The sequence below is a fragment of the Sarcophilus harrisii genome, chromosome 1 (genome assembly GCF_902635505.1).
Source record: "Sarcophilus harrisii chromosome 1, mSarHar1.11, whole genome shotgun sequence".
Taxonomy (NCBI): Eukaryota; Metazoa; Chordata; class Mammalia; order Dasyuromorphia; family Dasyuridae; genus Sarcophilus; species Sarcophilus harrisii.
Window position 1 is genome coordinate 103,267,387 of NC_045426.1, and position 26,259 is coordinate 103,293,645.

The following is a 26,259-nucleotide window of genomic DNA, read 5'->3' on the forward strand; positions in this document are numbered from 1 at the left end:
CCATTATTTGGTTCCCAATGATGAAGGACACCTCAGAGTGGATTACCAAACAAGAGTGAGGAGGATAGTCTTTGGTCAGATGATCCATATGTACCCATGGTCTATATATAAGCTTATGTTTTTCAATTTCTGTCTTCTTTGGACTTAAACTTTAACAAGGAGAGTTTGAAAGAATCCTTCCCTGACACCAAAGCAGTCAACTAGAACTAAGAGATAGAGCATACTGGCAAACCACATGTTCCCCACAGCAAGTTACTTGAGGCCTTTGTATTTATGTTTCATTTTACAAGCCAAGGTCAGAGATTAGAATCCCTGTGGATGGATATTCCCTGTCCAGCTGAATCATTAAGAGCATGATTTTTCAGTTTATCAGATCATAAGATTATAGATTTAAAATCAAGAGAGTTTAGAGGCCATCTAATCTAAGCAAGTATTACAATTAAGGAACTGAAGAACCAGAAAGGTTAAGCAACCTGCTAGATGTCATATAGACAAGTGTTAAAGATGGGTTCTAAACTTGAAAATTTATATTCTTTCCACTGTAACCAAGGTGGTGGCAACCAAGGCATTGAAACAAAGAAGACTATAATATAGGGAACCACAATAAAAGACGAACAGAAAAATGATAATATCTGATAAATAGGAAAGTATCTAACTCATTTTTAATAATCACTGAAAAAGCAGATGATATTATTATATCTTAGAAAGTTCTAACAAAAAGTAAATAATTTTGTTGATCTAGTGATCAACAGGCAGAAACATGCATTGTAAGAGAACTTATTAATAGGAAGAATGGCTAATAAAACAAACATTAGCCCCAATACATGAAGACACATGGACAATGAATATAATAAAGGCTTCATGCATCTTTCTTTAATTGAATTTTAGTGTAACCAAATATAACCATAGTGTACCTGATTTCCTTGTCTCTAACTTTCTCTCTTAGGCAAGGTAACCTCCCTCTTCTATCAATAAAAACCATGAAGAAAATGATCTTGAATAAAATTAGTTGAAATGTGGTCCAATGCAAGAAGCTTTAATTAAGCACCAGTGAAATAAGGAGATTTAGCCTTCATAAAGCTAATGAATAGGGGAGACAAGACATATATAAAAACAATAATGAGAAAAATATAAGAGAAGAGAACTATGCTAGGAGAAATGTGTAGGAGACAGAATTACTTGTGTTGGAAGAAGATATGGAAAAACTTCATGCAAGAGTAGGCTCCTAGGATAAATTTGGCAACACAGTTTTGCTGTCTATAGATAAATGATCAATAAAGATCTGTTTCATTAATGTAGAATTCCTTCATTGGGGTTCAAGTTTTACATTCTTGGTTATTCTGAGTTAAGGATTTTTGAACATCATGATATACATTCAGATGGTCCAAAAAAGATAACAAATAATTTCTGGTGACTCTCAATTTGCTGCTATCTCATCTTGGGCATTATGAGCTGAACACCTGTCTCTTTCCCTAGCTTCTAAATGGTTTCTGGTTAATACAATGAAGATTAACTGAAGCACATGTAGAATTACAAAATGTCAAAAAATAAGAAACCAGAGGGACATGGCTAACCTTGCAGTAGGGAAGAACTTAGTTCAAATCCAGCCTCTGATATATAGTGATCTTGGGCAAGTTATTTAACCTATCTGTTTCAGTTTCCTCAATTGTAAAATGAGAATAAAAACAGCATCTACCTCATGAGGCTGTTTTTTGGACTATTTAAAAAATGTAGCACACTGCCTGGCACTTAGTAGGTGCTATAAAAATTCTTTTCTTCCTTTCCATTGGTGCTTTTGGGTAATATTTCATTAAGATTTTTTAATTTACATTGTTGTAGAATCCAGAAATGTTATGTCATTAGTATAAGGAATTCCTTTTTTAAAAAAAAATCTATTTAAGACATAGAGTGTCCTAAAGGAATAGGTTAGGTTCACAAGACACAACAGTCAATGATTATAATAATCTAGTATTTCATAAACCCAAAGACTCCAGCTTCTGAAATAAGAACTCATTATCTTTCAAAAATTGGAGAGAAAATTGGAAAATAGTATGGAAAAAACTAGGCATTGACAAACACCTAACATCCTGTATCAAAATAAGGTTGAAATGAGTTCATGATTTAGATATCAAGAGTGATACCAAAAGCAAATTGGAAGAGCAAGGATAGTATACCTCTCAGATATGTGGAGAAGGAAGGAATTTATGGCCAAAGAAGAACCAGAAAACATGAAATGAAAAACATAATTTGGATTATATTAAATTAAAAAGGTTTTGTACAAACAAAATCAATGCAGTCAAGATTAGAAGGGAAGCAGAAAACGGGAAAATTTTTACATCTAAGAGTTCTGATAAAGGCTTCATTTCTAAAATATATAAGGGATTTACTCAATTATTTAAGGATACAGGGAATCTTCCAATAGGTAAATGGTAAAAAGGATATGAACAGACAATTTTCAGTTGAAGAAATTAAAGCCATTTATAGTCATATGAAAAATGCTCTAGATAACTATTGATTAAAGAAATGCAAATTAAGACAACTCTGAGGTATCACTACGCACCCCTCAGATTGGTCAAGATGACAGGGAAAAGATAACGATAAATGTTAGAGGGGATGTGGGAAAACTGGGACACTAGTACATTGTTGGTGGAGTTGTGAACTGATCCAATCATTCTGGAGAACAGTTTGGAACTATGGCCAAAGGGTTATCAAATTGTGCATATCCTTTGATCCAGCAGTGTCTCTACTGAGTCTGTATCTCAAAGAGATCTTAAAGGAGGAAAAGGGACCCACATGTGCAAAAATGTTTATAGCAGCCTTTTTTGTAGTGGCAAGAAACTGAAAATGGAGTGGCTGCCCATCAGTAGGAGCATAGCTGAATAACTTATGGTTTATGTGGAATATTATTGTTCTATAAGAAACAATCAGTAGGATGATTTCAGAAAGACTTAGAGAAACTAAATGAACTGATATTAAGTGAAGTGAGTAGAACCAGGAGAACATTGTACATAGCAACAGCAAGATTATACAAAGATCAATTTTGATGGTGGCAACAATGAGGTGATTCTGGCTAATTCCAATAGACTTGTGATAAAGAGAGCCATCTGCATTCAGAGAGAGAATTATGGGACTGAATGTGGATCACAACATATTATTTTCACCCTGTTTGCTTGCCTTTTTTTATCTTCCTCATTTTTCCCCCTTTTGACCTTATTTTTCCTGTGCAATATAATTACTGTGGAAATATATTTAGAAGAATTGCACGTTTAATTTATATTGGATTATTTGTTGTTAAGGGAAGTTGGAGGTAGGATAGTTATATCTAATGATTGGAAATTGTTTTTGTATGTATTTTTGCAAATAAAAAGCTACTATTATTTTTTTTTATTTTGTTTGTTTGGTTTGGGGGTAGGATTTTTAGTTTTGGGTTTTTGTGGGGTTTTTTAGTGTTTTTGATGAGAAAATCCCCAATATCAAGGTAGTCCAGCAGCTTTTTTGTAATCCAAACTTACAGAATTGTTTACCACAGTAAGCAGTTGACTGCCCTGAATCAAATAGACATTATACTGTCTCCTACTGAAACCTATCTTTTTGACTCCAGAACCAGCTCTCAAAATAATAAATCAGACTGCCTCTCCTCAATATTTTCTCTAAATTCATTGGACAAGTTTTTATTTTTGTTGTATGTTTGTTTTTATAACCTCAATTTCCCCATCTATAAATGGGGTAATAGGAGCATCTACTTAAAGGTTGTTGTGAGGATCAAATGAGATAATAACTGTAAAGCTCTTATTACAATGCCTGGCACATAGTAAGTGCTATATGAATATTAGTTGTCATCTTCATTATCATCATCATCATTATTATTATTATCACAATAGCCTGGCCTAGATAATTTTCAAAAGATTATAAAACCAAATATGATTTTGGATATGTACTCAGCATATCAAAGAGTTCCTCCAAATGTACCATTCCAAATCAAAGTTCATCAATTACTTGGGAAGCCCCAGTATATACAAAAAGAAAATTATAACAGCTAAAGTTAGCCTTCTGCCAAGAGGAACAGAAAACAAAACATGCTGTCAGAAGCTACAATTTGATCTAGTCCGTGATAATCATTAGACATTGTACCCACCTTTGCAGTGCTTTGTGGCTTTTGATCATCCCACCTGCACCTCAGAAAGACCCTGTAACATTTGAAAGACAGGTATACTTCAGGTGGGGAAGGAAGCTAAAGCCCATATAGGTTAAGTTACTTTCCCTAAGTCAAACAGCAGAAAGTGAACAGGTCTTCTGTATACTGGCTCAGGGCCATTTCTATCACATCAAGCAGATTCTCTTTATAGATCATTTCAGCTAAAGGCTGCTAGAAATTCAAAGGTCATCTCAAAGTCAATGAGAAATAGAGGAGGTTTAATTTGTGACATTTAAAGATGATTCTTTCACCAGAAAACCATCACAGAAATCTTAGGTGTGCTCACACACACACACACACACAGCAATCAAGATTAATAATTAATCTTAATTGATTTTGTCATGTAACTACTTAAATCTTAGTTTTCTATCTCTGAACTTGGTTCAAAATTCAGCTTGTCTATAATGGGTTAAGTTTTAAAATGCTATCTACCTCCAGAGAAAAATATCCATAATATGGTTTAACATGTATTTGTATATACATACACACACATATACACATGTATGTAGCAAATGGTGACTTCTAGGTCAGGGTGAAAAGAGAAGAAGGGAGACAGTTTGGAACCTAAAGTATAACAAACAATAATTCAAAAAAAAAAATTCAGCTCTCCTGATAATTACTGATCCATTCTTGCCTCAAGGAATTAGCTGACCTTGGGGGTTACATGTGAACACAAGGGAGTCAGGCTTAATATCCTATCACCACCAAGCTATTCTTAAAAGATGTCTGGGTTGCTAGCCAAAAGTCTGGGTCACTATCTTGCACCTGGATTCAAACAATGAGCACTTCTTGGTCACCAGAGGGGAAGAGGGGGTCATTGCTAGCTCCTCATAGTCAAACTTACAACTAATCACATTGTTCTTCATGCTTTAGTTATGCCATGATGTCAACTACCCTGTTCTGTTCTTTGTCCCATACTCCCCAAAATTTGCCTCCCCTTATTTGGGCTCTAATGAAGCTGTATCCTATTCATTGGTAAATTCACACTTTATCAATAAATTGATTGTGCTTAAAACTTTGTGCCTCAGTTCATTTTATTTCAACTGTTTTACGTAATACACTTTATGAGAGGCAATGAATATAAAGGGAATGTTAACTTAAGTGTATGAACAGTATTTAACTTTTTATAACTTTATTTCAATATAATTGATTTCTTTTGTAGTCCTATATATTACAAAAGAGTTTAACTAGATTACCAAAGAGATGTAGGACACACAAAAAAGTTAAGAACCATTATGAGGAGGGTTGGCTTTGCAGTCTGAAAGATCCCAGTCCAATTCTTGCCTCTGATATACCTTGGCAGCTATGTGATCATGGCCAAGCCATGTCCCATGAGGATCCCTAATATTATCTTACCGACATTTGCTAGCTACAGCAGTGGAAGGAGTTTGCACACCATGAATTCCTTGTAACAATGAAATCAGAGGCTGAATAAAATAATATATGGATCTAAGTAAAAGATTATTTAAAAGTACAATGGAAAAAGCTGCAATAGATATAAGTAGACTCCAGCATATAAAGAATGATGTTTAAAATGCATGAAAAATATTATCCAGATATAACAACACAGAACCACTCCTGGATCAATGGGGCTGGAACACTTACTCTATTCATCTGAAGGACCCACCCTCAGCTCTGGGCATACACTTGGAGGCTATGTTTATTCCTATAGAACTTGACCTCTAAATGGAGAGTTGAGTCCTCATTACTAATTTTCCTCCCTGAAAAAAATAACTGAAAGTTTAGGTTTGGTTAATGCCTATGACCTTAACTTTAAACATAAAGCAAAAAAATATGTAACTACTAGCGTACTTCCTTTTTAGTTGTGTCCCTCACACAGATCAGCAATGCAACAGTTAATCACATTTTTCTTAGAGAAACTGCCTTCAAAATCAAAGCAAACAAGCTCTTAAGAAAACAAGAGACTGGAAAACAGGTACAACTCTATCCTGAGAGGGAGAATGGAGGGGAAAAAAGGCTGAGGGGAAGTAAACAATCACTAGTTCTGTTCTCAGTGGAATAATTGGTTCCAGCAACTCAATATTTATCATTGTGGCTTGTGTACATCTTAATAGCAATCCTTGTCTTGTTTTCTTAGTTTATACCTCTCAAGGCTCCTCGGCTGACACCTCTTCTCAAGGTCATAGCAGTTAACATGACCCTGCTGGATCCTCTCTTGTCTGTTCCTTGGCACTTAGCCTTACTTATTCCCAGTGTTGCTTCCACCCCATCTCCCCTTTTCAAGATACCTGTCTCATCAATCTAATCCAATTGCATCAGGCTTGTGGCCTGAAAGATGGAAGAGTGGAATGCTGGAGGAATTTTGAATTAGATCAGCAGCCTTTTATCACCAGCATCCCTATTCTCATGGCAATCATAAAATATATAATCAGAAAAGAGGGTGGGCCAGAGTAGCTTACAGAGATAAACGACAGCTTGAGGCCTAAAGCCAAGATTTCCAGAACTTTTTTGAAGTTCTCTCTCTCTCTCCCTCTTCCCCCCTTTCCCTCTCTCTTTCTGTCTTTCTATCTCTTGTCTCTTTCTGTCTCTGACATTCTCTCTCTCTCTCTCTCTCTCTCTCTCTCTCTGTCTCTCTCTCTCTCTCTATTTCTCTTTCCACAGCACCTGGACTGCTCAATAAAGACTTTTTGATTAATTAAAGAATCACAAAGGATGAGAAGACAACAATGAGTGATAATTTTCAACAAAGTCAGAAGTTGCAAGGTGAGAATGGGGTTTCAAAGATGGGCATAAAAATAATCTACGCTGACAAATAAATCTAAAGGTTGTAAATATTATAAACTCTGACCTTCTCTGGATCTATAGTGGATCATTTAGTCTGACACCTAAAACTCATCTCTTTGTTCACTTATCAAACTACACTTGATTCTGATAATAATCTTTCATTTTTCTTCCCTCTCTTTCATAACCATATTCTCAACAACTAACTAAATCTCTGAAAAGGAACAGTGTGTTGTTCCTGGCTCTTCTCATCCATCATCCAAGTAGTGCTCATCCTATACCATGGAGGACCATCAGCCCTCACCTATGCTAGGTTGCCCCGCTATACACAGGTCTGAGAGTCCAAAGACCTAAGCTTGGTTTGGCTCTGATACTTACTAGCTTTATGATATTGAACAAATAATATTACTTCTCTTTCTCCATTTCCATATCTATAATACGGAGAAAATGATATTTCTATTATCTTGCTCACAGGACTTTTTATAAGAAAAGTATTTTTTAAACCTTGAATTGCTATATAAATAAAAGTTGTTACTATTCATTAGTCATTCCTGAAGGACAAGGAAGTAAATATGTGTGGTTTTGTATATGTATAAAATACAATTCAGCTTCTAGCTCTGGGAACAATAGTCAAATCAACACTTCCATTTCAACAGTATAAGTCAGTCAATTGTTCTATTATTTCCAACCACCATTCCTGTGACTTCCTTACCCTAAACAATATTCCCTTAAAAATTCTTTGAAGGCAAGGCAGCTACAGAATAATAAGCATTTAATGTTTCTTCATTTATTATATGTGAGAGACAAAGAGAATGAGAGAGACAGACAGACAGACAGACAGACTTCCATTTTGGATTGCTGAAAGTGCCAGCAGAAGATTTCAAGTTTGGATCTGGCAACAGATTTTAAGTATGTCACTCAAGGACCAACCTAGATAAATTCAGAAAGACTCATCACTAGATCAGTTATAGGATGGTGAATATTTCAGCACAGTAACTCTCAATGGCATCTACATAATCACATAGGAATCACAACAGTGTCCAGGGTAAAATTGTGCACATAGATGAAATCATCAATCTATGAAGTATTCTCCTACATCTCAGCATAACCAGACAGGTATTCCAGTTAGATAATAATCTCAGCCTGAAATTCAACAGAAATTCCAAGGAGAAACTCAGTAAAGGGTATTTGGGAAATTACATGATACTTTCATGCTCCTTAAGTAGCTCATTGCTGAAAAGGCCCATCTCTCTAGCAATATTCTCCAAGTGGTGCCATATGGTTATGAATTCTGGAACACAATTATGTCACAAGAATTATGTAGGATTCCTTGGAGGTCATTGCATGACCCCTGGAGACCATGCAAACAGACAGTCACAGCAGGTCAGCACAGGAACTGAGGAGTGCTGCAGAAAGCACAGTGTTCTTTCTTGCTTGGCACAGCAACCAAGCAAAGAGAATGTCAAGGCTGGCTCCCTGTGGTATTTCTTATTTAATCCCAAGCTTTCCTTCCCAGTCCTGGAAAGAACTCCTCAGCATTGTCAGCTCCTATCTGCTTAGAAGGAGGAAGGTCTCAGGGACTTCAGCAAGGGAATCTCAGCCACATTTAGTGTTACAGACCTTAAATATATGAAGAGGGAGGGGGAATACCTTAATTGAATCAAATCTCACTGATGCTTAGCTTCTTGAAATTTGGTGGAATCCTTATAGAGATTACTTCCAATTGAAATAACAAGTCAAAAGACAATGAAGAGAAGGTAGGAGGTGGATGTATACTCTAAGAGTTTACCATCTAATAATGACTGAGGTGTAGGAATGGGAGAAGAGAAGACATGTTTGTGCTTTATGTACAACATAGTGTAATGGAAAAAATGAAAGATTTGTACTTTAGGTCCTTGGATACAACTCCAGGTTTTGCTGCTTTCTACCTTTCACTAAAACTCTCTAGTTCTTAGCTACTTCATTTATAATATAGGAAATTGTACTAAATGGCTTTTCTATCTCTAATATAACATAAAGCAAAATGGGATAATTACAAAGGAAAGATTCGGGGGGAAACACTGTAAACAGTTTGAGGAGGAAGATTTTATTTTAAGTTTAGGATAGAGGAGCAAAGTAGCAGGAAGAGGGTGATAACAGAAAATAATTTATAGAGACATTTGAACATTTTTTGGTTCTTGAATGAAATTAAAGATTTCAATGAGAGAGACTGGAAGAAAGTTCTTTCCATTCTAGGCATAAAGATCATATTCGTTTAAATATCTCCTTGTAAATATCTTCCCCTTACCATTTCAACACATGCACATACCCACCTGGACACCTTTAATTAATTTTATTATACTGACTCCACACACAAATACCTACTTTGAAGTAGACAGCTATTTTCCTTTCCTCCAAAAACACCTTTTTTGTGAACACACTCATAACTTATATCATAAAAGGATAACCCTTGGGCAATGGTGAGAAGCCTGGCTATTTGAGGGTGATTCTCTGACTCTGTCTTCTCTTATATAATTGCTGAATCCTGTAGCTGAATTACTGGTAAGAAATTTTGCAAACACATGCACGTACACACCACCACCACCACCACCACCACCACCACCACCTAATGACTTTCTACCTATTGACAGAATAGAACTCTGTACCATCTATTTCTATTCTAATTAATGTCTCCCAATGCTTAAGGGACTTTGGGGTGTGAAATGCAATTATAAGCAAATACATATCCCTTCTGGATTTAAATTCAAAGCAGAGAATCTAGTGGTCATTCAATATAGAGAATTTCTGTCACATTTTTACTGACTCAAGATGAAAAGCCAGAAATACAGCTCAAAAATATAATGAGCTATGGCAGCAAAACTAAACACAACTACCAAGTGAAATAGTCTTCTTTAAAATATTCTTGCAGAACAGACACAATATCAGTTAAGCAATTAATTATTCCTACCTAATAAGACAGCTCTTCCTAATAATGCTGACACAGAACAAACATTGGAGTTAAGCATGACTTCTATTAACCCATTTCCATAAAATTTAATATAGCTTCATATGCTTGTTATTTACATCATCTTTCCCCCCCAAAGAAACAGTAAGGAAAATTTTTCTTCCAAGGCAAATCAGCACCTCCTCTGCAATTTGTGGTTTTTAGACAGTTGCTGGAGTGTTGAATGATTCAGTGACTTGCCCAGCATCACACAACCTATATGCATCACAATCAGTATCTTGAACTTGATGCTTCTGGAGACTGAAATCTCTGATTTTGAAAGCTCTATCTATTATACTTTCTCTGTCTACTGAATTAGTATTATGTTTCATAGCCACACCAAGAATAAAAATATTCTTCAGTGGGAAAGTTATGCATAGGTCAGAAAAGGTATTAAAACAATTAAAAACACATTTGGCTTTTGGAAATAGTGTGTGCAATTGTCTATTTCTGTGTCTCTGTTTCTGTCTGTCTCTGAGTCTGTGTCTATCTGTTTCTGTCTATGCGGTCTCCCTCTACCTGTCTGTCTTTTTCCATCTGTTTGTCTGTCTCTTATTTCTCTCCATCTGTCTCTCTGTCTCCATCTCTATATCTCTGTCTCTGTCTCTCTGTGTTTATCTATCTTTCCCTCTTTCTGTCTCTGTCTCTTGTCTCCCCCATTCTGTTTCTAATTATGAGCTCCCCCCTAGCATTTTCTAAAACTCTGTTAAGCAAGGGAAAAGAACCATTCAAAGGTAATCAACCAAGATTTGATTCTGAAAATGAGTAAGACGAGTCCAGATGACTTATGTCCCAAAGTAGCAGAACAAAGCTAGCACTCAATGTCCCTACCTTTGCACCCTAGTTGAACTGGCATTCCATGGAGTGGACACACCTGCCAGGAAATGAAACTGTAGACCTGGACTCAGGAATTTAACTCCTTAGTTAAAGATTTTAACAACTTTACATTTCACATGTAAACATGAAAATTGAGAATAGTTTGCATTGGACAGTATAATAAGAAAACAGTGCAACAGTAACTCAGCAGGCAGCTGCCACCTAATGAACAACAATGTGATAGCTTTCCTGATGCAAGTTTTCAGAAAAGAGGAAATGACAACTTCTGACTCTGTGTCATAATTGCCAGTTCTGGTCAGTCTTTGTGGAGAATGGCTGGTTTGCTGTGTCCTGTATAAATTAGCATAGTTTCTATTCACTAGAATTGGTGGTGGTGGAAGAAGCAGTGAGTGTGTGTGTGTGTGTGTGTGTGTGTGTGTGTGTGTGTGTAGTCATACTTTGGGCAAGTATTTTATACTCTCTTGGATTCCAATTTCTTCATCTGTCAAATTTGAGGTTCATAAGATAATAGATTTAGAAAGAGAAGGGGTTTTAGAGATCACCTAGTCTATTCCCCTGATTTTAAAGGTGAGAAAACTGAGGTACAGAGAGATTATATGTCTTACCAAAGGTCAAGAGAAATACAAATAGCAAAGGTAGTACATAACTGCAGATCCTGCAACACCAAAAACAATATTCTTGCCCTTTGCTGCCTTATCTATTGACAATCTCTAAGATTCCCTTCAGTTTCGAAAACTGTGATTCTCTGATTTTTTCAAGTATTGCTTTTTCTTTTCTTTTCATGAACATATCAGGGAGAACAAATTTTAATGATTTAAATTAGATAAGAAAGAAATGATACAAAGAATGATTTTTTTTTTTTTTTTTTTACCTAGTCAAAACTGAAGTCATGGTCACCTTGGAGAATGATGAACAAACAATAACCTCTGGGAGTAGGAAATGCCCCACTGAGGACTAAGTAATATGGCTAGCTTGGTGGCTTTTTTCTTTTTTCCTTCCTTCCCTTCCTTCCCTTCATTTCCCCATTATCTTGGGATTTATGGGCTAGATTTCTTTCTTATGCATTATGCCTTAAACATAAATTACTCTGGCTCTCATTGATTGATCAACAAAAAACTTAAGCCAAGCCCACTTGGTCTTGGTTTGGTCCTAATTGGTTCAGAGTAAATATAAATAGCAATTGTTACTGTTTTGATAAAAAATCCAGAGAGTCTTCCCCTTCTACATTGGCTTTTTTTTTTTTTTTTTTTTTTTTTTACTAATCCACCCTATACTTACATGGACATCACTAAACTCATTACTGGAAACAAATGTGTATCACAGAAGGGAGGAAATAGCATTTTACCTTAAACTCCCAAATTCAAATACTCAAATTTCTAAATTTTCCAAACTTTCATTGTTTTGAAAAATAACTCTGAATTAGTCAGCAAAATAGAATGATATAATGTCAGACAAAGTGGCAAAAGTCACATACTTTATCCTGCTTACTATTTTTTTGTTTTTCTTTATTCATTTACTACAGAACATATAAATACCCAAGGGCAAAACACAGCCCTGGAAAAAGAGGATGCAAGCCTAAAACTCTCATACATTTTTTTTTCTGGAAGTAAAAAAATAAAATAAAAATGTAAAAATACAGCTGGAAAAATTACAAAAACAGGATGCAAAGCAGAAATTTCTGTTTAAAAAAAAGGCATTTAACTATACTGTTTCTTCTGAATTCTGTAAATTTGTTTTCAATACCATATCTCTTGTTGCATCAGCTGAGAGCTCAAGCTCCTCAGTATTCTACAAATGTTTTACCACTGGGAAAGAACTGCTATCCAAGCATGTTCATTCTGCTTCTGGTCTTTATTTCATTGTTTTCCTTCTCTCTTCTTCAATTAAATAGGCTTAAATATAAGGAGAAAGGACCAATACAAGGAGAATGAAGAACATGAGTGATCCAGCTGAATGAATCCAGTAGAATGGGAGCAAAATATGGACATTTGAAGAGTCTTTAAATTCTTTTAAAAATCACTAGTAATTTAAGAAAAAAAATGATTTAATTAAATAATGGCATAAATGACTGAACATAACAAAGATGAACCCTAAGATTTTATGGAAGAGGAGGGTGAAAGAAAACCAGAAATGGAACAGGAATCTTTTAGAAATAGGAGCAACTGTTACATCTAACAGAATTAAATGACTGATGAATTTGGCTGGGGATGGGTTGGGAGGACTGGAGGAGTGGAAGATAAAAAGAATCAGGTGTTTGAAATAGTAAACACAAATATACTCTCACACACAGCACAATTCATAGCAGATGTCAATCCAAATTCTAAAAGCACAGGTAATATGCTATAGTAGAAGGAAAATAAGTCTCAGAATTAAGGGATCTTGAGTCTAATCTTGTCTCTGTGATCAAATATTATGTAACATTAAGTAAGTCAAGGCAGTCCAGTCACTGTTTTAAGTCTCAGCCTCTTCATCTAAAAGTGATAAAGTACAACTGGAACTATTATTTCATTTTTACAGACTCTCAAGTGAGAAAATGACCAATTGACCTTTGTACCTTCTTGAAACTTTTAGTTTTAGAGAGTTATTTAGACAATCTATATTCATTGTCACATAGTCAATCACTAAATGGGAAGTTGTCTCAGTCAAACTAAGACCTATTAAAGACCTTCACTTAAAAAGGCCAAGGTCTCCCACTCCAACCGGGGCCACCTCCAGTCACCCTAATCTATATCTGGCCCCTGGACCCAGATGGTTCCTGAGGAGAAAGTGAGGCAGGGGACCTTGCACAGCCCTCCCTCACTCAAACTCAATTCACTTGAATGTCATGACATCACCTCCCTGTTGTCATTGTTAGCTTCAAGAATGAAAGACAACTTCTATGAGTATGAGCTGTGTGTAGACAGGGCAACATGGCTAGGTTTCTAGTTTCCTTCCCTCTTTCCTTCTTTCTTTGCTGTCCTGAGATTTCTCACATTGCCTCTTTTCTATGCTAAGAGAAAAGCTGAAGGAGATAATTTTTCAATTCCCTTCTCTATATCTATATCTCTAAGGTTCCTTTTTATTCTAATAATTTCATTGTAAGCTTAAACTAAGGATAGTAATATTTTAAAGTCAGCTCATTGTATTAACTAATAAAATTATAGTGTTATTAATTAATTCATAATTACCATACTCACTAGATCAATCTGTCATATTTCATTTAAAAGAAAAATTTTCTATAAAACTGAATACTTAAACATTGATTAAAAAGTTGGGTTAATGATTATCACAAAATTAAGCCTTGATTAATCATGCATAATTAGTTGGTCTCACAAGAAACACTAATTCTATCCTTTACAATTTAGGGTGTAAGGTCAAATATCAACATGTATTATGAGATCATAGACTGATAGCTGAAGAGGACCTTGAAGGTCATCTAATTCAATTGACTTATTTTGTAGATAGAGAAATCAAGGCCCAAGGAAATGAAATCATTTTCTCAGGATGACAGGAAGGAAGCATCAAAAGTAGGAAACTGATATGCAATAACTTAGTTTAAGTTGTTTACTGGGGAGGGGGGTAAAGGGAGTATTTTCAACTTTTCTCTGTTTCTCTAATAGCCTTTCATACTACTAAAACATTTTCTTATTGATTATGGTTTGGGTATAAAAGGAATATATTTTTGGACTGTGACAATGAAATGCTACTGGATCTTTTAAAGTTGAAATGCATTTTCATATGATTTATTTTGAGATTTCTGCCTGTGTTTTTCATGAAGAGACTAGGCAAAGAAAAGAAAGCACTCATTTCTTTCAAATCAAAATAAAATCCCAGATTAGCAAAATGACTAACCAAATGACAGTATCAACTGATAGCAATGTCCTAGACAATATTAATTAACAGCCCTCAGAAAACCAAAGGTACTAAGTTTTATGTAGAGATCTCATTCATTTTCTGTCTCCTTTGTAAAGCTATAATTGTCATAAAATATGCTATTTTAATAAGTTTAATAAAAGGGAATAAGATCCTAATTTATCCTATATCTTATCCCTTCAAATACACATTTGCTCAAGTCAATTTTATAGATTTAGGCAAGATATCAAATCTAAATTTCTAAGCAATATTATAAATGTTTAGTTTTCCATGTTATGTCATGAGTCGTGGTTGGTAGCATTCCCATTTGTGACTCATTGATAAAGTTATGTATAGACCATTCAGAGCTATTTTATGTGGCACTTAGAAGGATAAATTACCCATGTGTTCTTTCCATGACACATTATATTCTCTTGTGCTCTGAACCTTGAAACAGAATCAGAATATAGACATTGATGACATTCTATCACTCACTGGCCCTGCATGGGGGTCTCATGACATGTCACTATTGTCAGCCATAAAATAGTGACATGAGGAAAAAGTGTGATGACTTCTAAATCTTTAAAAGAAAAAAAATGTGTTACTAGATTCTGGGCAAAATTTCGTACCACTAAAGTATTCATTGGTTCTCTTTTAGCCAGATACTCTTTTGATCCACTAAGACATATTCTAATTTGCTGAGAAAATTAATCCAGCTTCCAGAGGTGCCCAATTATACCTTTGGAGGAGCTTAGACTGTGGGTGATTCCATATCAATGTCACTTAGGGGGACTGAAATTAGCATAAATTGTGCAGCACAGGGAAAAGCCTCAGTTTTCTAAATTTTAGTGCCAAATCTGTCACTCAGCAACTACTTGAAACTTTCATGCCTTATTTCACATGTATATAATTAACAATGACAATGTGTGGACTAAAATCCTACATTAATACATGTTAGAGCAAAGAGGAGCTGCCCACGTGATAAGTTATAAACTGCATCAGACTTTTGTTACATGCCCTTGTATGCTAGAAACATTGATGTGATCACTCCCAAAATCATACTTACCTAGGAGTTTCCAATGAGGATACTATCTATAAGATATAGTCATCATACATTTAATATATCACATAATGTGGCTTAGTATAATGAATAGTAATTTGGATTTGACACCTAGAAGACTTCATGCACGTCCAAACTTTGATACATGCTGGCTATATGTCCTAACATGAGGCAAATCACTTAAATTTTTTAGAGCTCCAGCAACAGCAAGATTACATACAATAACCAATTCTGACGGACAGGTCTATTCAATAGCGAGGTGATTCAGGACAGTTCCAATGGTTTTGTGATGGAGAGAGCCATCTGGACCCAGAGAGAGGACTGTGGGGACTGAATGTGGATCACAGCATAGCATTTTCACTTTTTTTTTCTTGTTGTTTGCTTGCATTTTGTTTTATTTCTCATTTTTTTTCCTTTTTAATCTGATTTTTCTTGTGCAGCATAATAATTGTAGAAATAGAAGAACTGCCCATGTTTAACATATAATGGATTATTTGCCTCTAGGGGAGTGGGGGGGAGGGGAAAGAGAGGGAAAAAATTTACAGACACAAAGTTTTGCAAAGGTCAATGTTGAAAATTATCTATGTATGTTTTGAAGCTGAATTTAATAAAAAAGAAAAAAGATTATGCATGCAATAAATATAATAAAAAATAAAAACAAACTTTTAGTGCTATAGGCAATTCCCAAAACTATAAAGTTGAAGAAAAAGTGCCAACCTGCATTGATGAAGAGATTTTTTATCACTCAGGAGTTCTCTATACTAAAATCAAAGGTTCAATCCCTCTAATTTAACTATTATATTAACAAAGTACTTCAATGCTTATATAACACAATGGAAGAGGAAAGAGATAAGCACTTACAAAGTGCCAATTATGTCCCAGGCTTCAGAATTCTAAAAGGTAAGTATATTTATAGCAACAAATTTTATACTTCAGTGCTGTTAAATCCATAACATCTTTTTTGTAAGTATTGGTCCCCAAAATTTTCTTTGTTTTCAGTTATTCAACCTGTGTTTAAGCCTATTTTGTGTCAGGCACTGTGACAAACTCTAGGGATACAAAGACCAAAAAAAACAACTTCTTTTCTCAAAGAATGTACATTTTTATATGGGAGAGACAACAATATAGCCAAAAAAAACAAACAAACAAAAATGTATTTTTGATATAATCAATTAAAATAAGGTAAAGTGAACCATAAGCACTACAGAAGAGGTAATTATTATTATCATCATTGTTATTTGACTGCTGACCTTCTGTCACTCAGCCCTACCAAACTTAGCCAAGATGCTTAATTCTGTTGCAAAAGTCATACATGAAGACTTTCCTGCTTAATAGTGCCACAGCCTTGTAATGTAAGGAAAGGAATAAGCACTTATAAATACCATCTGTGTACCAAGCACTACCTTAAAAACTTTATGTATATTATTTCATTTGATCCTTAGTACAACTTTGTTGAAGTAGTTGCTATTTGAAGCAAATTGAGCCAAAAGATTTGAAGAAATTGAGGCAAACAGAAGTTAAGTGACTTGTCAAGAATTACACATATAGAAAATAACTAACACCAGATTTTAACTGTTCTTGTCTGCAGGTTCAACACTCCATCTAAAATGAGGCACCAGAGTAATATATTTATTATTGGTGGTACTCTTAAGTATTTGGGGTCTTGGTAATGGTGTAGTTGGGAGTAGTAAAAGAAAGAGGAAGATCTTATGGAAAAAAGATATGAAAGACAATTTTCAAATGAAAAAAATTAAAGCCATTTATAGTCATACAAAAATGCTCTAAATTATTATTGATTGGAAAAATAAAAATTAAGACAACTCTTAGGTACCACTATACACCTCTCATATTGGTTAGGATGACAGGAAAAGATAATGATGAATGTTGGGGGGGATGTGGGAAAACTGGGACACTAATACATTATTGATGGAGATGTGAACTGAACCAACCATTCTGGGGAACAATGTGGAACTATGCCCAAAGTGCTATCAAACTGTGCATACCCTTTGATCCAGAAGTATCTGTACTAGGCTTATATCCCAAACAGATCACAAAAAAGGGAAAAATACTATTGTGTGCAAAACTGTTTGAGCAGCCTTTTTAGTAATGGCAAGAAACTGGAAACTGAGTAGATGCCCATCAGTTGAATGTTAGGTAATATTTTTGTTGTATAAGAAATGACCGGCAGGATGATTTCAGAGGGTCTTGGAGAGACTTACATGAACTGATGCTAAATGAAGTGAGTAGAACCAGGAGATCATTGTACATGGCAACAGCAAGATTATAAGATGATCAATTCTGTAGGACATGACTCTTTTCAGGGCAATTCCAATGGTTTTGTGAAGAAGAGAGCTATCTGTGCCCAGAGAGAGGACTGTGGGAACTGAGTATGGATCACATCATAGCATCTTTGTTCTTTTTGTTTTTGTTTGCTTACATTTTGTTTTCTCATTTTTTTTTCCTTTTTGATCTGATTTTTCTTGTGCACCATGATAATTGTGGAAATATGTATAGAAGAATTGAACATTTTTAACATATATTGGATTACTTGCCATCTAGAGGAAGAGTTAGGGGAAAGGGAAGGAAAAAAATTTGCAACACTAGGTTTTGCAGGAGTGAATGCTAAAAACTATCCATATGTTTTGAAAATAAAAAGCATTAAAAATAAAAAAGATGTTATGGCAAAGGCAAAATGCTTAAAATTAGTTTGCTGAGAAGAGATTATGATTATTTGAATCAAATTAAACAAACTCATTGAGATTAGTGAAATAAAGGATATAGGATGCTTTGTAAACTTCAGAGCATATATTAATATCTAGTAATAACAATAATAAATCCTTGGAATGAATTTTATAGTAAAGCACTGTATTACCTTTGACCTTGTAGTCTTCAGAATTTTTAACTGTGACAGAGGAAGGCAGAAGTTACATGCCTATCAAATTTGTTAATATCACAGTTAGGAAAAATAGCACAGAATTTCAATCCCAAAATATCTCAACAGGACCAATCAATTAAGATGAAATTTAATAGGAATATATGTAAGATCATATCCATGGGTTAAAATAATCAAGTATATGAAAATGGAAAGGATTAGAGAATAATGATAAATTCATATTAAAAAGATCTGAGGGGTAAAATATCAACCTCAAAAACAGTCTGCAGTGTAACTTGGAAGCATTAGAAATCACATAACCTTATAGAAACATTATATTTAAATAGAAGTTATAGGCTAAACTATCTTTATTGGACCAAACCTAGAGTTATATACTTAATTCTTTGTCACATTTTGGAAAGCCAATAAAAAACAAGAGCATATCCATAAAAGTACAATTAAAATAGCAAAAGAACTGGAGTGATGATAACCTGTTTGTCTTTTGGTCCAAACTTGTGATTATTAGGAAGATTCAGGATCCTACAGTTATCAATATTTGGACCATGAGAGGGATTTACAGGATACAGTAACCATTTTAGATGTTTTAAAAGCTATGATTTTAGAGGATGAACTAACTACATTTATTCTGCTTGATCCCAGAGAGTAAAGTAGGATTGATATGGTAGAAGTTATAGAGAGGTAAATGTCAAACTGGTAAATGGAAACTACATACATACATTTATATGTATGTATGGATAGATAGATAGATAGATGTATATACATATAATTCTAATGATTTGAGCTACCTTGGTAGATAGTGAGATCTCTGTTATTATCATAGAGACTTTGATGTCCTTCTGGTTCTTTTTGGTAACAATCTGTACCAAAAGAAGTCATTGCTCTAAGTGTTCACTTTTGTTTCTCAGATATTTTCATCTCTTCCTTCACATTGAAGAAACAGTGTAATGCTTTTAACTTATAAATCACCCACAAGAGAATTCTGAAACAATGGAACATTATGTTGTTGTGGTTTTTGTTGCTCAGTCATTTTCAATTGTGTCCAATTCTCTTTAATCCCATTTGGCGTTTTCTTGGCAGAGATGCTGAAATGAATTCTCCAGCTCACTTTTTTTTCCTAATAGTTTAGGAAATTGAGCATACAAGGGTTAAAGTGACTTAGCTTCACACAACTAGAGTCTAAAAGCAGTTTTGAACTCAAGTTTTCCTGACTCTAAGCCCTATCTATGCTCTATTCACTTTCCTACCTAACTGCCCTAACATTATGATGTAAAATAAGTCTCTTAAGATTTAGAATTGTATTTGGTTCTCTGAGCAATGTAGATCAGACCTGATAATTCTTTACTCAGTAGAATTCTTTTTTATCCAATTAGCTCTTCGCATTTTCTTATGATTAAAAAAAAAAAAAAAAAAAAAAAAAGGAGCTTATAGCAAAACTGTTTGGTTCACCAAACAATGAAAAGGGCAACCTCTTCTCCCGGGCAACAGAATGCTGAATTATGCAATCAGTTCTCAGAATAGGTTTATAAGCACAACACATGCAAAATCTATCTTTCCCTATTACTTTTTAATCTCAAAGTATGAGAATAAAGGGTATATACAAGGCAATCCAACACCTCTGAGAAACTTCATCTTTCTTCAACTATAGATGGTGTTAAAATTGCAGCAAGGTTCAGCTCTCCTTCAATGAACATTCCCCCAAGACTTTCCTAAACTAATCTAAAAAGTTCTGTTTCTCTTCTAGTCATCTGCAGTCTTTGAGGAATAGCATCTGAAGCCTTCTTGTTTATGTCTTCTCACTTACTACAGATATCTCAACTGTTCCTGTAATCTTATTAACTCCTCTCTAGCTTCTTTCTTGCCCCTAATGACTCAACAATCTCCCACTTGGTGACTTGGAGTGACTCATTTCCCCCTAACAGTAAAACTCATGAAATCTGTCACTTAATGAAACCAAACATCCTTATTTAATTTCCCGATAATTTCCAAACACCAGATTTATGAGTTCTAATCTCTCAAACACTAAAACATAGTAATATGTAGATGAGTTGGGGAACCACAATTCCCAACAAACTCTACTCTCATAAAAAAACAAAACAAAACAAACAAACAAAAACAAACAAACTCTACCCTCCATCCAATGCTTTAGGGTTTTTTTCTTCATATTTTTTAAAATAGAAAAATGTATTTCTTCACATATGTTATTTTATCAGCTTTTCATGTCCAAAAATGCCTTTCCCATTCCTTTTAGCAACTAAACTTCTTATGCAAAGGGGGAACTATTTTATGTCCTTCACAAGTTGATTTCATCCTTGTTCTTTGTGCAAAAATTTATTCTCTGCTCCTTTTAGCAACCAAACTATTCACATTTAAAAAAGAATTGTTCCTTGTATATGAAAAAATAAAATAAAATCTTAGTATATATAATATTTAATCACCAAGGGGTAGTGGCACAATTTCTACTCAGAATCAGAAATACTGGATTTGAATCTTGCCTCACTTCCAACTTACATGAATCTATAAGCTCTGAGATCACATTTGCCTCATGAGATTGTTCAGTTCTTTTTTTTTTTAATCATGTCTTACTCTCCTGTGACCCTGTTCAGGGTTTTCTTGGCAAAGATACAAGAGTGGTTTACCTTTTTTTTTTTTCTCCAAGGATTTGTAGTGAAGATCAACTAAGATGGCTAGAAACTGGAAACTGAATGGATGTCCATCAGTTGGAGAATGGCTGAATAAATTGTGGTATATGAAAATTATGGAATATTACTGTTCTGTAAGAAATGATCAACAGGATGATTTCAGAAACCTGGAGAGACTTACACGAACTGATGCTGAGTGAAATGAGCAGGACCAGGAGATCATTATATACTTCAACAACAATACTAGATGATGACCAGTTCTGATGGATCAGGCCATCCTCAGCAACGAGATCCACCAAATCATTTCTAATGGAGCAGTAATGAACTGAACTAGCTATGCCCAGAAAAAGAACTCTGGGAGATGACTAAAAACCATTACATTGAATTCCCAATCCCTATATTTATGCACACATGCATTTTTGATTTCCTTCACAAGCTAATTGTACAATAATTCAGAGTCTGATTCTTTTTGTACAGCAAAATAATGTTTTGGTCATGTATACTTATTGTGTATCTAAGTTATATTTAAATATATTTAACATCTACTGGTCATCCTGCCATCTAGGGGAGGGGGTGGGGGGGGTAAGAGGTGAAAAATTGGAACAAGAGGTTTGGCAATTGTTAATCCTGTAAAGTTACCCATGTAAATATATCCTGTAAATAAAAGGCTATTAAATTAAAAAAAAAAAAAAAAAAAAAGATCAACTAAGAATGTATTTTAAACAAATGTGAATCTTCAGGTACTTACAATTACTACTGTTGAAGGCATTTTAAATACATTTTTAATATTGAAAGATTGAATGAAGAAAAAATACTATTTGCCTTGGGGTAAAGTCATATGATAACAATAGCAACAAAAGCTCATATTTCCATTGTTTTAATATGATATATAAACCTGTATCACATGTATAACCCTATATCTCTTTGTTCACAACATTTCTGGAAGTTATTTTTATTCCCATTTTGCAGAAGAAAAGACTAATATTCTGAAAAGAGAATTTACCTTGGAATCATACAGTTAAGGGTGAGGATAATGTTAATAAAAGATTAAATTTCCCAAATAACTTCAATATCTAATACTGCCTGGCTTTTGAAATGGTAACTTACTAGCAGGACACATTTTCTGTCAATTGAACTATATATAGTATACAGCTCATAATCATTCTAAATGTTAATGACATTTGTCTCTATGACTATTATGTGTGAGACTATAATAATGCTCATTTAAAAGCTACCATGAAAAATCTTGCTGCATACTTCTCCTTCAGTGTAATTCACTTAGGCCATCCACTTACTTCTTAGTAGTTCCATACATAAAGTTCTCTGGAGTATGGGGCACATTTCCCAACGTGAAATATTATTACTTTTATAAGTTCATAAGGTAAGTCTCTTCTATATAAGAATTTTTTAAAAAATTTCTTCTTTTTTGCATCAATACTTTCTATTTCACATTCATATTTGGAGGGCAATGGACCTTCAACAATTTTGTATAGCCAGTTATCCATTGTTTTTAAAGATGATAGAATAGGCACATCTCAGAAACAATAAATTTCCACCTATCCCTCATCAAATACTTAACAGAATGACAATTATTTCTTTTCCTGACAGACTGATGGTCAGAGGCTTTTAGGGGGAAAATTCCAACTAGATGATAATTTGGTACAACACCCATGTTGGAATCAGGAAGACCTGAGTTCAAATCTAGCCTCAGATTATGTGACAAGCTGGGTAAGCCTGGGCAAGATAATCATGTTTGATTTTTTCTCATCTATAAAATGAGCTGGAGAAGGAAATGGAAAACCACTTAATATCTTTGCCAAGAAAACCCAAATTGCTTCACGAAGAGTCTGAAATGACTTCACAACAATCACTAACCTAAATAATGGCTGCTAAATTTTACCAAGTTAAACATCTAAGAGAAAAAATAGAACTAAAATGAATTCAATGAGGAGTAATAAGCTTCCTACTATGGCTTCTTCACACATGCATAAAAAGTGAATTTGCAGAAATTAATAGCACTATAAGCAGGTAATAAGTATATCTATTAAAATGAAATCCTCTGAGGGCAAAACTAGTTGTTTTTCATTTTTATATTTCCAACACTTAGAAACTTGCATATAGTAGAGATTAAGTGAATAACTAATGAGGTGAATTTAAAGAATTCCACACTTTATTCATCAAGTTTAGATAAATCTTAATGAGTGTTAATTGTATAAAATAATGTCCGTACTTAATTTTTTTCCCATAAACTAATATGACAAGTTTCAATAAAAATCAGGTAGGCGACAATAATAATCAATAAAAATAATGAAGATAAAACCCTATTCCACCCCATATATTTCTTTGACACCCAGGTATATTAGTTGCTTCACCCTTACTAGGGTATTAATCTCTCAGAGTTATTTATAGAATGCTAAATACCAGTCTTGAGGGAACTTTCATGAGACTTTCACTCATAAATAATTATCTCTGAGCACATGACATTTGTGCTTTACATTATTCTGGAGGACATTTCCTGATTTGCTATTGATTCCTGACTTCACCCTCAAGGTTGGATATCTAACTGGTGGGATTTTTTAGGGAAGTAGGGGTGGAGGAAGCCACAATAAAAATGATAATAAAAGCTCTCAAATAATCTGTAGCTTTTAGCCAATTAATTCATGTCATATTTTACAATTTAAATTTTTTTAAAAATAAGGCAATATTGACTTTAAAAGAAGAATCCCAAATGTTTGCAAGAAATAAAATGTATCAAACAAGGAAAAGGAAAACTAAATAAAAATCAAGAACAAATAAATTACATGTCAATCTCATATCCAGTGATTAGCTTGGTATTATATATCACCACATTCATTTGTGAAATGAGGGAGAAAAAGCATTAATAAAGTTGTGTTGATTTCATTAAAATTCCTTCTAAACATAGGTACTATCAGTTGATAAAAGTAAAGAGGAAAAAATAAAGTATAGAGACCTAATCACTGATGTACCAGATGGTGTTCCATATCTCCAGTCAACCAACGTTTTAGTTTTATTTGCAAACTTTGTTTGAAAGTAGTAAATTCAAAGGTTACTATGTGAAGACTCACATGACAGTGACTTATTAAGAAATCTATCTGAAAAGTAAGTGCCATCAAAAAAATGTACATAAAAAATTAAAATGCCACAGGAAAAGGGCATATTTAATCAAGAAAAAGAACAAGGTACAAGTCATGAGCCAGTACTGGTGCTAGGTCAGTTTCATAGATAACATTGGGGATTAATTTAAATCCGTTACCCTGTCAACTTTCGCGTGGGATCCTAGAATTCTGATATTAAAACCTATCACCCCTATTGGGCAGCTTGATAACTCTATACCTCATTATTACTGTGACATAGAAGGCAACCAACTAGTGGAGTCAAGAGGTCTAGGTAATAATTCCTGCTTCTGTCAATCACTTTCTTAGTTTTTCTGGGAATCACAATCTAGTTCTCTACCAAATGGCAATTATATCTCCTATCTTCTCATAAATGACAACTGGGGAATATAGTTATCTTAATAAGCAAACTACTGTATTGTGTGATAACCCTTGAGGTATAACAATGTATTAAGTTCAGAAACAGTAAAGGACTTGTCTTATGGGGAAAACTTAAAAGCACTTTCAAATGGACTGCTTCTGATCAAAACTATCACTGAATCAGACTCTTCTTTTTTATTACCTATCTTCCATATCTGTATGCAGGCACAAACACAGATTACCTGTCACAATGCTGGACATTGAAAGTGCTCAAGAAATACTTATCCATTATTGAAAACTAGGATCAAAAGCCTGACTCTTGTGTTTGTAGCATGGAAAGCTAATCAACTCTATTTTGTAAGGGCCATTTACTGCACAATGCCCATACAATGTGAGTGAATTAAATCTAGATCTAAGGGATGAAATGTAAGGCAGAGAACTGGACTGAGGAGATAAATGCAGGGGTGAATGTATGCCCAAAAATACATTTCAAAGCCCAAAGTAAAATGACTTTTGAATAATTTGGTGATATATACACAATGTACCCAAAGTCTTACAAGCCGTTTTAAGTTTTCTACATTAAAACTTTGAGGATAGACTCTCAAAGTCAGAAGGTAACTTCAAATCTCTATCTAAACAAGAATGTGAAACACAAAAAATGATCACATAGTCTAGGTGTGAATAGCTCTAGAAAGAATCTATTGATAACCTTTTGAGATAACCAATCCTACTCTTAATCAGCTTTAATCATTAGAAAGATTTTATTTGTACTGTTTTAAAATAAGCTCTCAATGACTTGCTTCTAGTCTTGTATGTGAATTTGAAATTCTACATAGACAATGTGGAATATAATGGCAAAATTAAACACTAAGTCAGAAGAATTGCCTTCAAGTCAAAATTCTTTAATTTACAAGCAGTAAACTTTGGGTGAGGCACTTATAATTTTTCTCTGTATCTTCATCCATGCACATTAAAAAATGATTTATACTTCTCTGGGAATTGACAAACTCATTTGAGATCATTTCTATTAAAGAGATTTAACATGTAAAAACACTATGACAATGTCAGTTTTCAATATTTCCCTTTTCTGACCTACAGGAAATAACTCAAGTGGGATTCCTCAATTTTTTGCTTCCCTGTTACCCCATGACATCATCTGTAAGGCCAAAGACTGCATGGCCACAAGACTCAAACTTATAATAAAATTATTTATCATTTAAGAGAATTCTTTTCATTATTCATTACAATCACATAAAATTAAAGGCACAGTCTTAATGATCTTTGATTTGAAGATTTTCTAATTTAAGTAAAAAGTCAATGGTCTATATATAAGATTAAAATTTATTTTAAAGACAACTGCTTGTTAGCAAAATTTTCCCACTTTACTTTTTGTCCATGTTTTGTTTCTATAAATAAAGATCATGGTTCTATTTTGCCTCATCTCTATCCCTCAACACCTTTTAGGTCATACCAACATCACGCCTGCCTATGAATAGGTTTGTGGATTTTTCCCCTAATTAACTTTTTTCTATTCCATAGATGGTGCTGATTATCTACATCTTATTAAGAAATTCATTTTCTCTTG

At 34.2% G+C, this 26,259-nt stretch overlaps 1 protein-coding gene across 2 annotated transcripts in view; it reads right to left on the reverse strand.

Annotated features, from left to right (window-relative positions):
- Nucleotides 1-26,259, reverse strand: part of SH3GL2 (SH3 domain containing GRB2 like 2, endophilin A1) — a 229,091-nt gene that overhangs the window by 82,314 nt on the left and 120,518 nt on the right. Inside the window, exon 1 of one of the 2 annotated variants that reach the window (XM_031961481.1) lies at nucleotides 4,136-4,163. The exons of the other annotated variant lie outside the window; for it this stretch is intronic. The gene's annotated coding sequence lies outside the window, so the exon portion shown is untranslated. Of the gene's footprint in view, nucleotides 1-4,135; nucleotides 4,164-26,259 lie in introns of those variants that run through there. 2 annotated transcript variants of the gene reach the window in all.